This window comes from Artibeus jamaicensis, unplaced genomic scaffold (genome assembly GCF_021234435.1).
Source record: "Artibeus jamaicensis isolate MK-2021 breed Jamaican fruit bat unplaced genomic scaffold, CSHL_Jam_final contig_402, whole genome shotgun sequence".
Taxonomy (NCBI): Eukaryota; Metazoa; Chordata; class Mammalia; order Chiroptera; family Phyllostomidae; genus Artibeus; species Artibeus jamaicensis.
Genome location: NW_026521818.1, coordinates 3,511,711 through 3,527,079, shown reverse-complemented (window position 1 = coordinate 3,527,079; position 15,369 = coordinate 3,511,711). Strand labels below are relative to the sequence as shown.

The 15,369-nt window shown below is 36.8% G+C and overlaps 1 protein-coding gene across 5 annotated transcripts in view; it reads right to left on the bottom strand.

The window, feature by feature from the left end:
* FER (FER tyrosine kinase) overlaps positions 1-15,369 on the bottom strand; it is a 411,880-nt gene that overhangs the window by 363,253 nt on the left and 33,258 nt on the right. The window contains exon 1 of one of the 5 annotated variants that reach the window (XM_037138615.2): positions 5,971-6,033. The exons of 3 other annotated variants lie outside the window; for them this stretch is intronic. The gene's annotated coding sequence lies outside the window, so the exon portion shown is untranslated. Of the gene's footprint in view, positions 1-3,818; positions 3,852-5,970; positions 6,034-15,369 lie in introns of those variants that run through there. One more of the 5 variants, XM_053665270.1, reaches the window with a different exon arrangement.

Below are 15,369 nucleotides of genomic sequence, written 5' to 3'. Positions count from 1 at the left end.
TTTTAAAAATGCATTCATTTCAACAGGAAATAAAACATAAAAGACCAAGCATCCAAATTTGAGAGAATCAATTGCTTAAGATTATAAATGAAACCAACAGGCTGAATGTTGAAAGAAAAGCACGGTCAAAGACAATACCCATGAGCACCTGTCATTTGAGAAATGAGAGGAAAAGAGGCCAAACAAAAGATAGAGATTTAGTGAACAAAAGAATAAGAGCAATCTGGCAGAGTTACAGATACCATGATGGGGGGAGGATAGTAGTCAGATGGAGATGTGAAAATTGCAAAAAAGTCATTTTCCAATTTTTGTAATACGTGATTTTATGTGTGTATACTGAGTATATTTTGTTTCTAAATATATTTTGATGCACAAGGTAAAGTTGGTATTGTTTGTGAAACATACCTCAAAAGGTCCTACTAATAGCTAATGAAAAGAACAAAAAGTTATTTTTAAGAAAAAACAAAAATTTAAACAAATCATCAACAAATAAAGGAGTACAACTATATGCCACAAGTTTGACAGCATAGTATCAAAGAAAAAATACAAAAAATTCAGTACTTTACACAGCACAGCAATGTATCCAAATTACCCCAAATTCAAGAAGATATTCTAAGTAAAAAGAGCCAACAAAATCCTAAGACTTCACTTTAATTACACCGATATGGAAAGAGCAGGTAGAGAGTGACTAAGACAACCAAGGAAAAATCAAGAAAATACCTGAGAGACAAGCTTCTGTACCAGGACACAACCTTAGAAAATGCAGGAAGGGCAGCCTTCACTTGCCATTTTCCAGGGCTCTGTGAGGAATCAGTGTATGAAATTAAATCCAGGAGTGCAGATGTTTAATGGAACCTCATACAAGAGAATAAATCTCAGCATGCCCAACAAGACCAAACTCAGTCCCAGCCAATATTACCCTACCCCTCTACCTCCATGCTCCCATGACAATGAAACCAGCAGCTAGATGCTGGTCCAAGCAACATGCCATAAACCATTTTCTCAATTGCACTCCACAAAACACAACTATAAACACTGGAAATAGTGCAAGAAACAGTCAAAGAACCCTGAAAGGTAGAAAGAAGGCAAACTCCTTTGGCCCTAGGGCTGGAAGAACAGCACAAAAGCAGTATCTTTGGTTCCACTTCCCCAACAGAGGGTCACCCTCCAACTTTTTCCAACCTCCAGACTAGTAACAAAAGGTAGCCCACAAAGGATAACTTCTCCCAGGATCTGACAGGCATCCCTCTGACAACATTGGGTGAGCCAAATACCACCAGCGAGAGAGACTGATTATGAGCCTCACACAAAATGAACAACCATGGGAAGCACGCTCTCCTGCTAGTCCTGAGATTCCCTTTTCCACCAAAAGAAATACATCCAGGCAGGAAGAAGAACCAGCTAGAGAGACCTAGCAGTCAGGTCATGAAGCCTCTTTGTCCCCACAGAACCAAGGATCTCCTTCCCTACCCAGAGCCATCAGAGCCAGAAAGCAGAAATAGCAAGATGGACCCAGCTTTAATAAGAGGACCAGACCAAAAAGCTCCTTGTTCTCCATGGGCCCAAACTCTCCTCTCCTGTCCAGAGACATCAAGGCAGCTAGCGGGTACAGTAATGAAACCCTATCTCATCCCTTCCCTACTAATAGACATCCAGTAGCTCAGCCTAAGAAAAACATCTTCTATTCACTCAAGTAGCATCAGCAGAAAGCAGTGGAAGCCCTAGTGGTACCAGATAAATAAAGCAAACCAAAATAACAAAAAGCCTCTAAAAATTAAACTGTCCTTAGAAGCACAATTCACAAAAATAAGCCAAGATCTGCAAGCTAAACCTAAACAGACTGCCTATGAAAATAAAATATTGAAATAGGCCCCAGAACCTCCTAACATAATAAATAAAATATCTATGATTCAACTGAAAATCACTTATTATACCAAGAATCAGGGGGGAAAAAATCAAAACTTGGAAAAGAAAAGATAATCAACTAATGCCAACACCAAGATGAACCAGATGTTGGAATCATCTGAAAAGAATTTAAATCAGCCATTATAAAATTACTTTATTAATCAATTATAAATTCTCTTAAAACAAATGTAAAAATAGAAAATCTAAGCAAGAAATAGGAGCTATATAAATAACCAGATAAAAATTATGGAACTAAAAAATTCAATACCAGGAATTATAAATTCACTAGATGGGTTCAACAGTAGTGTGGAGATGACAGAGGATACAATCAGTAAATATAAGGACAGAGCAAAAACAATTCAACCAATCCAAAACAACAGAAAGCAAATAGACTGGGGAGCCAAAAACAAAAAAAAAAAGGGGAGAAAAACAAAGCCTTGCAGATCTGTGGGACATTAAGGATAGACCCAACATTTGCATCATGTGAATTCCAGAAGAAGAGAGAGTTGGTAAGTAAGATACTATATACATATGGAAATAAAGACAATATGGTATTGGTAGAAGATAGACAATAGATCAATAAAACAGAAATAGACCCACACAAATATGCTCAACTGCTTTTTGATAAAGGTCCAAAACCAATCCAACGGAGGAAAAACAGTCTTTTTAACAAGTGGTACTAGAACAATTGAGTAGTTATCATCCCTTGTCCCTGGCCCCAAAGAGAACATTGATGTAATACCTTACACAAAAATTAACTTTGGACTTGAATGCAAACATAAAACTAGAAAACTTCTAGAAAAAAATAGGAGGCAATCTTCAGGATCTAAAAGCTAGGCAGAGTTCTTCAAGTTGGTACAAAAACAATCCATAAAAAAATTGATAAATTGGGCCTCGTCAAAAGTAAAAACTTTTTCCCTGTGAAAGCCCAAGTGGAAAGGATAAGAAGACAAGCTACAGACTAGGAGAAAATATTTGCAGAACATGTATGTAGAATACAAAAGATCTTTCAATATTCAACAGTTACAAACAACAATCATCTAACTAGAAAGTGACCAAAAGATATGAACAGATATCTCACAGAAAAGGATATAAAAATGGCAAATAAGCACACAAAAAAATGTTCATCATTAGCCATAAGATGAATGCAATTAAAACCACAATGAGGTATCACTACACACCTATTTCAACCTATTAGGATGGTTAAAATAAAATATAATGATAACCACATGCTGTTGAGGATGTGAAAATACTGGATCACTCATTTCTTCCTGGTCAGAAGACACAATGGTACAGCCACTCTGGTTTCTATAAAACTAAACATTCAACTACCATATGACACAGCAATTGCATTCTTGGATATTCACGCTAAAGAAATGAAAACATGTTCACACAAACACCTGCACACAAATGTTCATAGCAATATTTTTTGCAATAGTCAAAAACTGGATTTAGCCCTGAGATCCTTCAACAGGTGAACGGATACCACGGAATACTATCTACATTAAAAAGGATAAAACTAGGATAGGCAACAACTTGGGTCAATCCCCAGGAATCCCACTGAATGAGAAAAGCCAATTGCAGAAAGTTACATACCACATGCTTTCACTTATATAACATTCTTGAAATGACAAAATTTTGAAAAAGGGATAGATTACAGGTTGTCATATTTTAGGGCCTCAGTGTAATTATAAAAGGGGAACTAAGGGACTACAGGAGTGTTCAAAGTGTTCAGTACCTTAATGGCAGTGGTGGACACATTAACCTAGGCATATAATAAAATGTCATAAAACTTAATATATACACAGTAAATGAATACAATAAAAAGTAAAGAAACATGGTAAGATTAGTGGATTTGTATCAATGTTATTACACGGGTTGTCATACTACGCTGTAGTTTTCCAAAATGTTACCTTTCGAGGAAACTTGGCAATGTGTAGAAGAGATTATTCTTTCATATACTGCATGTTAATCTACAATTAAATCAATAGAAATTTTAATTAAAAATAAATGTAATGGCCAGACCTCAAACTATAGCTCAGAGAAAGAATAATAATGTGGAGAGAGTGTCAGAAATCAGCACTATTCTTCTAGAAGTAATAGGATAGAGCTGCCTATGTTAACCATGAAGTACAGGAAAAGAAACTACAATGGAATTATACAGCCAGTCATGATGTAGATCAAAACTTACAAGAGACACAAAAGACAGGAGGCCAAGGTGGGGAGGGGGACAAGTAGGTGGGAAGGGTGGATTATATCAAACTGATTTGTAAATAAACTCCGACAGGCAGGGAATTACTCTGTTCTGTTCTCCACCATATCTCCAGTGCTTAAAACAGTACCTTGCATATAGTAGACAACAAAATCTGTTCAATGAATTAACTGAATGAGGCTACATAGCATTGTGCATTCACTTTCTCATGCCTTCATGGACCCCACTTTGTACTCAGCAATCTTTAGGACATTAGCAATACCAGGCATTAACTTTATTATTACTTTTAATACCAGGTATTAACTTTACAACTCTAACATACAGGTTAGTCAAAGTTGGCCTCACAAAGCCTTCAACCCTCAATAATAGCGCCACTACTTAGTACTTAAGATTTCTTAAATACTTCAGGATTCCTTAAGATTCCTTAAATACCTCTGCACCTGTGCAGATATTGTTCCTTCTGCCTAAATGTTTTTCCTCCCTTGTCTGCCTGGAGAATTCTCAAAAACTAAACTTTAAAGTTGTATTCTCTGTGAAGCTTTCTCTGACCACCCCCAAAACCTGAAACACAGCCACCCCAGGCTGACTTAGGTGTTCCCTTTACTCAGATCTCAGGGATCAAGTATATATTGGTAATTACTACAACACTTCTCATAGTATAATTAAACTATTTGATCTGATCTGTTTCTCTCATTACACTGTGAGCCCATGGAAATCAGAACATCATGGAGTTTTCATCTTTCTGTCACTGTGGCTTCACTTACTGCCCACAATACCACAGGCATCAATTTATTATAGATAATGGCAAGAGCAAACCCATTTTTTTGAAATCTGTAAATGACATTTTAAATTAAAAAATTCCTATAATTTGGTGTATATATAATAAGTATAAATCAGGCAGAAACAGAGTTTTATACAAAACTACACACATGTGATTAGCAAAGATGTCTATTTTTAAATAGTATTACTAAAAGAATGAAAGTAGTAAAAGTCCTAATAAACTATTGACTATTTAGATTTATTTAAATCTACCTTATTTAATGGTATTCAGTCTGGTATTTCAGATCAAGTGAGTTGAGTTTCAAATTCACCATAAATAATATTAAAAACTTTAAAAGAAACAAAAATTGCTGTATTCTCAAAAATTAGAAGTTCATTTTATACAAAATAAATTTATGAATATATTCTTCTAAAACGAACATGGAAATTAATAAAAGCAAAATATAAAACACATAACTAGTTTCCTTGGCAGGATAATACAATTCCTTCCCATGATATTTCTTGTAAGTATTAAGAATATATGCTGTATTTGTTATAAATACCTCCTGTTTTTCTACTTTTGGCTCAACAATCAGCAACTTTTATATTCTCTAGTTACATAAATGGAAATATCATTTTTATATCTCATAAATAAAGTTTCATATGTATTGAATACTTTTTCAAGTAAGGCTGATTTACTTTAACACAAATAATGTCTTATAAAACAGATCATATTTCTTCAATTATTTATTCTATTTTAATATTGAAAAAGACTCTACCAAAGGTATGCTAATTTAGAAAAATCAGCATATAAGTGAATAAAAACTATGTAACAGGAACAGGAAATCTTTCATTTTTCCGCCACTAGATATTCTCATGAGAAGTAGGAAATTCAATAGAGCTTGAATTTGCTTTCTTTTTAGGTCTTATTTCTTTTGTTTTTAACAGTTTGAACTTATAATCCTTGACTAATAAAACCTATCAAAATCACTTTATGGATCAAGTTACTTTATCAGAATATGTTTGTTCATGAATAAAGATTACAAAATCATTAGTTAAAAGTACAAAAATAATTATCTTATGGTATTTCCTACCTTTTACAAGCTTTATTACTAGCAGAATCAGAAATGGTGATTCTATTTGAACAAAATATCAAGCTGCCTGCAGCAAGACAGAAACAAAGTCACAAAAAGCCACTGAGTATACAAGTAATAACCACAGTTACAAACCAAAAATCTGACCACATATGAATACAAAGAGAAGTGCTGTTTCACAAGCAAACATGCAGGAATGAACAGTCATCAAAGTTTAACTCTGAAGACAACATCATTCATTACTAGCTAATAGGTGCTGACAGAAGCTTACAGATACAGTATTTAAAACTCCCATGCTTTCTTTATTTGAAAAGGTTGTTCCTAGGTTAATTTAGAAAGAAATTAAATGCAACTAAAGCAGCACTGGATTGGGCAGCCTATTAGAACAGCATTATGGACAATAATGTCCCACTGCAAAAGAACACTAAATACAAACCATGCAAGTCCATAAACAAATGAACATGTTTGCTCTTAAATTGACTTTTTTAAATTTTAAAATTGTATTTGAAAGTACTGACATTTAAAACTATTTAAGAACATAATTATTAACAGATATTTTCCTTTGTTTTGAAGTATTAATATAAATAGGTATTTATTAATCAGGAAAGATAATGTTATAGAGATAAAGATAAATAAAATCTTGATTACTACCTTCAAATAATTTATAGTGTATAAAAAATAAACAGACAAGTTAACAGGTAACAATGATAAAATTCATTCAAAATTAATTCGGCAACATGTATTGAACATCTATTTGCTAGGCAGATTTCTCAGTGCCAACAATACCAAGGCACATAAGATTACAGTCCCTAGTCTCAGGAAGCTCACATCCTACTAGGGGTGACAAACCTGGAAACTAATGCCATGTAATTCAACAGGTTCACACATACAAATTGGTTATAGATTCAGTGGGAAAACAGAGGAAGTATCAGGGAGGGGTTCAGAGTAATAAAAGAATAAGGCACAAAGTGTTAGAGACACAGAGAAAGGAAAGAGAACAGCTCAGTGGAGGACTCAAAAAGCCTTTATCAAGAAGAGGACTTCATTTTGTAATATACATGTGTACCAAATCATCCCATTTCACACCTTAAATCCACACAATATTATATGCCAATTATAGCTCACTAAAGCTGGGAAAAGCATTAATTAAAAAGAGAACATCTCTACAGGCCTTGAGGGATACTTACAGAAAGAGCACACATACATGTATGTCTATTGGCAAGAGTATGTAGCAGGTGGCTTTGGAAATAGTCCTGGGTTGAAATCCTAATTCTACCATTTAATAGCTATGTAACAGCACATTTTAATTAACCTCCTGCAAGCTCAGTTTTCTTATCTTCAAAATGGGGATAGTGAAACATATTTTGCAGGTTAGACAAAATCAAGTATTTAACGTACCAGACTTTGGAAAGATTTATTAAAAAGTAGTTGTTACTAATTAAGATAGGACAGACACACACACACGACAGACCATGAAAAAGCAAATGGTATAGCAATGTCTCTTTCTAAATACAAGTTTAAACAAGAGCAAGAATATATAGGTAGAAAACAGGGACCACGTTTGTGAAACATTGTTAATATGGAACAAAGGGTTTAAAAAATTAAGTAGGACCACAATGCATATAACCTTGTACACCCTAAATTCTAGAAACATAACTATTATCTAGGTAACTCTTAACCTTTTGCTCTTTCTATGTGATTAAATTAAGCTGAAATATTTTTTTCCCTTCAAAGAGAGTACCAGAATGGGAGAAGCCAAAGTAATTATAAACTCAAGGTGTACTTTCAAATAGGTTCATTAAAAGCATACACTAGCAAAATGGCAACCATCGAGGCCCCATCAGTATTAAGTTAAATACTAAGGGAAAGTCAGTCCCTACACACTGCAATGAGACAGCCTCTCAGGGAACCCAGATCTGTCTACTCCAGATTTAGAACACGGAGGAAAGTAAGTTCCACTCATAGATTTTTTTGTGTAATCCACTCTTTTCCCAAAAGGCAAGGCCTGACGCCCCTCCCCCACACCCATCCCATCTTTTCTCTAAAATCATGTCCTAACAAATGTGTTTTCTTCCAAAAATTGTTTCCAACTCCTTACCCTATTTGAAACCTGGCTCCCCCAAAACACAATGTTCTCACATGGAGACTAACCTTCCCTACATCCCTATATCCATGAGGCTGGGGAGCTAGGGGTGTAATGGGCAACATTATCCTGATTCCTTGGTGCCATTTCCAAATCGCTGCTCTTCCAAACGTATTAAAAAATCTCTTCTCTGTTGAAATTTACATCATTCAGCTTTACAAAGTCCTATCCCACCTAGTTGTTATTTGTCTCTAAATCTTCTTCTCAATCTCCACCTATTCTCTAACCCAACTCTCATGTTCATTCATGCAGATTTTAACCTCTAATCTTTCTCTTCTCCAAAGACCCAATCCCATTGCAACTACCTCTGCTACTGCACATCACCTGAACCTAAAACTGATCTATCTCTGCAGTGGTAAATTTTAACATTCTAGATTTAGGTCATAAACTACTACATTCCATTTCTCTTGAGTCTTAACTGCTTCTATACCTACTTTTGACCAGACTAAAGACTGTATTCCTTGGGCTGAAGCTGAAGACATCTCCAGGAGCAGTCCAGAATGGCCCAAAGCAGAGCAGACCATCACAGAGTGGAGCTGCCTAGCTGCAGAGTCTGGCCCCTGGGCAACCTCATGGTGGTGCTGTTCTCACAGTTGCACTGTAGCACCATGGAGCCATTTTCACACCCATGCTGCATTACTCTTGAGTTGTTGTCACTAAATAAATTTTCTTCTTCACCACACATCACATTGGGGACTCCTGTTGGCATTGTGTTGGCACTAATGACCACTGATTGACATGCCCATACATTCGATTATACTGGTTTCTGAATATTATTCTCTATTAGTTCTGTCCTCTTACATATCCAGCAAATTTTAGAGTTACAGGAACATAAGTAAAAATCAGTGGATAAGAATGAAAAGCAAACTTTGGAACATATACTTTGAAAATTATATAAATATAAACATGCATGTTCTTGAATACATATATTTTTAAACTACAAATTAGGTGCCCTGGCTGGTGCGGCTCAGTGGATTGAGTGCCTACCTGCGAACCAAAAGGTTACTGGTCTGATTCCCAGTCAGGGCACATGCCTGGGTTGCAGGGCAGGACCCCAGTGGGGAGTGGGTGTGCAAGAAGCAACCACACATTGATGTTTCTCTCCCTCTCCTCCTTCCATTGCCCTCTCTCCAAAAATAAATAAATAATTTTTTAAATAAAAATAAAGGTACAAATTGGTACACATCAAACTTTTCTCATTACCTCTGAAGAGTGAGACTTGGAGTAGAGAGAAGAATGTCACTTTCTCCTTTAGGGACCTCTAGTTTGCATTTTTTATAATAAACATGTATTCATTTTAGAATGTAAAAATGATATAAAAGAACACTCCCCAAAGCCCTGGCTGGTGTAGCTCAGTGGATTGAGCACAAGCCTGTGAACCAAAAGATCGAGGTTCGATTCCCAGTCAGGGCACATGCCTGGGTTGCAGGCCAGTTCCCAGCAGGGGCCAGTTCCCAGCAGGGGATGCACAAGAAGCAACTGTACATTGATATTTCTCTCCCTCTCTCTTTCCTTTCCCTTCTAAAGATAAATAAATAAAATTTTTTAAAAAGAGAAAAAAAAAGAAAAGACTCCCCAAGAATTCCTTTTTAAGACCAAGGATGAAGAAGATAAAAATCAAATTTCATAGATACAATGTCTAACAATAAAAATTATTTCTCCTTCAAGTTTATTTGATTTATATTTATTTATAAAATGACAAAGGCACTTATGACAGTTACTTCTGTGAAAAATCTTCCAATTGTATTTCTACTCATAGAATGCTTCTGCTTTCTGCTAAACAATTTTATCCCTGTTCTATACCTCAGGCTCTTCAACCAATTCCTCCTCAAATTGAGCACCTCAACAAAACTCAGTCTAACCACAGGTCCAACCATTACTTTGGTTGCTCAACAAAGGAGTCTTTGTCCTTTTTCTCTGCCTTAAAAAAAGCCTTTCATTCATTCATTTACTGATTCATCCAATAAGTACTTATTAAATGTCTATAACATGCTCGACACTGAGTGAGGTCCTGAGTGCACACAGATAAAAAGTACTGGTCAGGGCGTCAAGGAGCTTATTAAAGGAGCAGCAGTTCTAACACATAACAATAATTACTACAAGGAATCCCTCTGCAAAGTATAGTACAAGCACGAAAGTATAACCCAAGCCTAGTTGGAGCAAAAGGAAAGAAAGTCTTCACAGACATCTAGAGTAGTTCCTTCTACACTGTCCTTTACTTTTCTCTCAACCAAAATAGGACTCTCCTCCCTCTGAAAATACTGCTTAAAAGTTTTGTTCTAATCCTTAAAAAATAAAAAACTCCACTATTCCTAAATGTTACATAATTCTTAAAGAAAAACGAACCAAATCTGTGAAATTCAAAAGCAAGCAAGTACAGAAAAAAAAAAGCACTCACTGAGAGTAACAGAAAGAGCAAGTACTTAAATCTTTTCTAATTGCGTGAAACGCTTTTCTAGCTCTCATTGTCCCTACTAATTTGCCCATCACTTGCATTTTAATCTACCTCCCATTTGAAATTATGCATTTTTCAAAGGTGAATACTTAGACTGCTACAACTAGATGCTACAACTATATTCCTACGTATAATCAACCAACTAGTTAGAAGGTGGAGGTGCATAATGGTGGGTGGGAGGTGGGGAACTCCTACAGACTTCTGTTGTTTTAAATATATTTCAGTCACTAACTAGTGCCAGTATACAAAATACAACATAAATTTCCTAGTTTTCTTACTTTTACCTTATTGCAACCAAATGTAAAAACCCTAGAAAATGCATATTTAAAATTAAAATACTATCAGCAGATTTTTTAGCAAAAACTTTGCAGCCAGAAGGAAATGTGATGATATGTTCAAAGTGCTGAAAGTAAAAACTTCAAACAAAGAATAACCTACATGGCACGATTCTCAATCATCATCAAAGGAGAGAGAGAATTTTCCAGGAAAGCAAAAACTAAGGGAGTTTGCCACCACTAAATAAGCCATAAAATAAATGTTAAAGGGACTTCTCTAGGCTGAAAATAAAGGTACTAATAAGTAACGAAAAAAAAACATAAGAAAGTAAGTCTAATTGGTAAAGGTAAATATATACTAAAGATAGCAAGCCAATCAATTACAAGGCTAATATGAAGGATAAAAGACAAAAGTAGTAAAAATAATAACTACAACAATCAGTAAATGGACACAAAATAAAAAGGTATATCATGTGACATCAATAACAAAATATAAGAAGGTAGGGTAAAGACATAATTATAAAATATATTCATACTTAATTTGCTGTCAATTTAAAATAGACCAGAATATATATGGGCTAATATATGTGACCCTCATAATAACCACAAAGCAAAAATCTACAGCAGATAAAAGACAATGGAAAGAGAAACTAAACATGCAATAAGCAAAAGATAATGAAAATGGAAACTAAACATAACACTAGAGAAAATCATCAAACAAGGAAAAAGAAAGCAGAGAAAAACAACAAAACAGTAGGAAAACAATTAACAAAATGGCATTAAGTACATGCCCATCTAGAATAAATTTAATGTATATGAACTAAATACTCCAATCAACAAGAAAGAGTAAATAGCACTGCTGGTGTAGTGGTATCCTGCAAGATTCCCAAAAACCATAGAGTAGCTCAATGAATAAAAAACAAGACCCATCTATATGCTGTCTACATTCACTTCAAATACAAGGACTCACACAGACATTACGTGAAGAGATGGAAAAACCTATTTCAACATTTTCTGTTGGCAAATAGAAACCAACAGAAAACTTGAGTAGCTATATTTATATCAGGCAAAACAGAGGTAAAACAAAGATTATAACACAATGATGGATATTTTATAATGACAAAGGGGTCAATACAACAAGACACAACATTTATAAATATACATGGGTGGGCAAAAGGAGATTTACAGTTATACAAATAAATAATACCATAAATAATAATAAAAAGATAAACTCTGTATTACATACTCACAACTGTAAACCCACTTCCCCCACCCTGTATGCACCCAACATAAGAGTGCCTAACTATATAAAGCAAATATTAACAGACCTAAAGAGAAAAATCAACAACTATGCAATAATAATAGAGGACTTTTAACACCCAATTTACAGAAGTAGATAGATCATCCAGACAGAAATTCAATAAAGAAACATTGGCCTTGGAGGGGACCCCAGATGGTGGAGGAAAAACTGGAATCTCCACTAACCTCTTCACAGGACCATATCGGAATTACAACTAAATTTTTAAAAATTCATCTCAAATAACTAATTGAACACTGGCTGGGCTCCGGTAAGTAACAGCTGAAGTTTTGAAGGGGTATTTCCGCAGCCAAGGGGCTCCCCCTGAGAAGTGTGAGGCCTAAACCTCAAGCTGGGCAACCCAGCATAGAGAACAAGAACTGGGAAAGGAACCCAAATAACATCCTGCTGTGAAAAACAGCAAGGTTTCTGTCCACCAGTGAGAGATGGCTAGAGATCCAGAGAGCCTCTTAAGGAGTCAACACACGAAATTTCATTTACAGATACTTACTATGGGCTCTGGCAGAAGAAGAGCAGAGTGGACAAGAGACGCACGAGGACAGTCTGGGGCTGGTGTTTCTGGGGAAAGAACTGAAAGATCAGCTGCCAGGATACCTGCACTGAGACATTCTGCAAACTACAGGAGCAACCCTACTTGGAAAAGCACTGCCCCTCCATGTGTCATCAGCCAGAAGGGAAGCAGTAGCCCCACCCACAGTAAAGCCTCTCAACCCACTATGTGGAGCTTAAGCCAGGCTGCTGAGCACATTTGGAGGCTATCTCAGTGATTTAGTCTAACAGCAAAGGCAGATCTCTGGGAGCACTAAGACTTTAGCTGACCCTTGTGGGGCCAGGTGCTAGTAAATGCTGAACTTGGGGCACAAGCTTATTCTTTGTGCACACCCTGAGACCTGCAGAGGAAGGCCCAAGCTGTGGTCTGCTGATAGCCCCAAACATGTTACCAGGTTCAGTCACAGTCACAGAGAGTTAGACATAGGACTACACCACAGTCTTTGCACAGCTACCTAATACACAGAAACAAATACAAAGAAGCAGCCAAAATAGGAAGACAAAGAAACAGACCCCACAATGAAAAAAAAAAAAGAAAAAGAAAACTTCAGAAGAACTAGATGGAATGGAGGCAAGCAGTTTATCAGACAGAATTTTAGAGTAATGATTATAAGGATACTCAATGACATGAAAAAAAGACATAGAAACATAAAACAAAAGACCAGTCAGAAATAAAGAATGCAATATCTGAAATAAATAATACACTAGAAAGAATAAATTGTAGAGGATGCAGAGAAACAAATGAGAAATTTGGAAGACAAGGTAGAAAAAAATCCAAGCATAGCAGCAAAAAGAGAAGAGAACTTTAAAAAAAGGAGGTTAAGAAACACTTAGGACAACATGAAGTGTAACAATGCCCACATCATGGGAATACCACAAAGAAAAGAGAGTAAACAAGGGATCAAGAACCTATTTGAAAAAATAATGACCTAAAACTTCCCTAACCTGATGAAGGAAAAAGACATACAAGTCCAGGAAGCTCATAGAGTCCCAAACAAGATGGATCCAAAGAGGCCTACACTGAGACACATCATAATTAAAATGGAAAACCTTAAAGATGAAGAAAATCCTAAAACCAACAAAAGAACAATAGGTAGTTACGTACAAGGGAGCTCCAATTAGACTGTCATCAGAAACATCTTAACAGAAACATTTCAGGCCAGGAGGGACTGGTGTGAAATATTCAAGGTGATGAAAAGCAAGGATCTACAACCAAGGCTACTTTACCCAGCAAAACTATCATTTAAAATTGAAGGAGAAATAAGGAACTTCCCAGACAACAAAAAGCTAAAGGAGTTTGTTAACACCAAAGCAGTAGTGCAACAAATGTTAATGGGTAAAGAAAAAGAAGGAGGAGGAGGAGGAGGAAGAGGAGGAGGAGGAGAAGGAAAAAAATGAGAAGGGTAAGGAGGAGAAGAAGAAAGGAGGAGAAGGAGGGAGAGAAGGAAAAGGAGGAGAATAAGAAGGAGGAGAACAAAGAGAAGGAGGAGGAGAAGAAAAAACAGAGGACAATAGTTTAAAAATAAAGTGACTATAAATACGTGTCTGTCAATAACCACCTTAATTGTAAATGTCTTAAATGCTCCAACCAAAAGACATAACATAGCTGAATAGCTAAGAAAACAAGGCTCTCCTGTCCAAATAGGAACTCTCCTGTTTGCCAGACCTGGGTCTATCAGAGGCATCAGCAGACTGCAGCCAGCTGTGACCATGAGACACATTTTCCTTTTTAGGGAGGGGGTATACACAGAGAACCAGACAGTAACTCAGTACTGTGGTATGGGTATCTCATAAAGACTTTTGAAAAAGGAGTTGAAACGTGGCTGGGCAAAGGCCCCACACATAACTGCTCCTCCAGGACAGAGACCAGACTGAAAGAGCAGTGGTTCCCACTAAATCCAGCTGGGCAGGGAGTTCAGAGAGTTTGCACAACAGGGGTTTTCTGGGCCCCATCCAACTCAGCCAACAGGCCAGGGGGTGTACAGATCAGAGATCTACACTGCATCTCCTGCAAAGGCAGTGAGCCAGGAGTTGAGCCCCAGAGATTCTTTGCAAATAGGCAACAACCCCCACAGAATAAAAACATCTGGGAAGGGAAAGGTGTGCCCATCCCCATACTAGAGAACGGCCCGGCCAGGCTCAGGAACCCCCTCCTGGGTGCATATCCTCAGGGAAAAGAAAGGGAAACACCAAGGGAGGCCTTTCTGAACTTTTTTCAACCAGAACAAGACACATGGATTTCTTGGGCCCTATTCCACTGAAACCAGCTGGGCAGAGAGTGCAGAAATTGGCACAGCAAGGGAAATTCAGTGCATCACCCAGCCTCAACTCCTATGCAAATCTTCCATCAGTGCAAAGCAGGAAAGAACTATCCCTTTTACACAGACTGGCCCCTCACATGAAACAAGACAGCTAACTCATCAGAAACTATACATTACTGGAAATAAATGGGACAGACCAATATGTGTGGCATAGAGGCAGGGAAACACACCCACCATCTTCCCTGAAGTGTGAACAGCACATCCAAGAGGAGATCCAGGGGCATTATCATCCCAACAGCACCAGAAGCCTTCTAAGAAACAGATAGGTCAGCAATAAGGCTAAGACTAACAACAGGACCGTAGATAAAGGCAGGTGGAAATGGTACATGCAGTGCTTT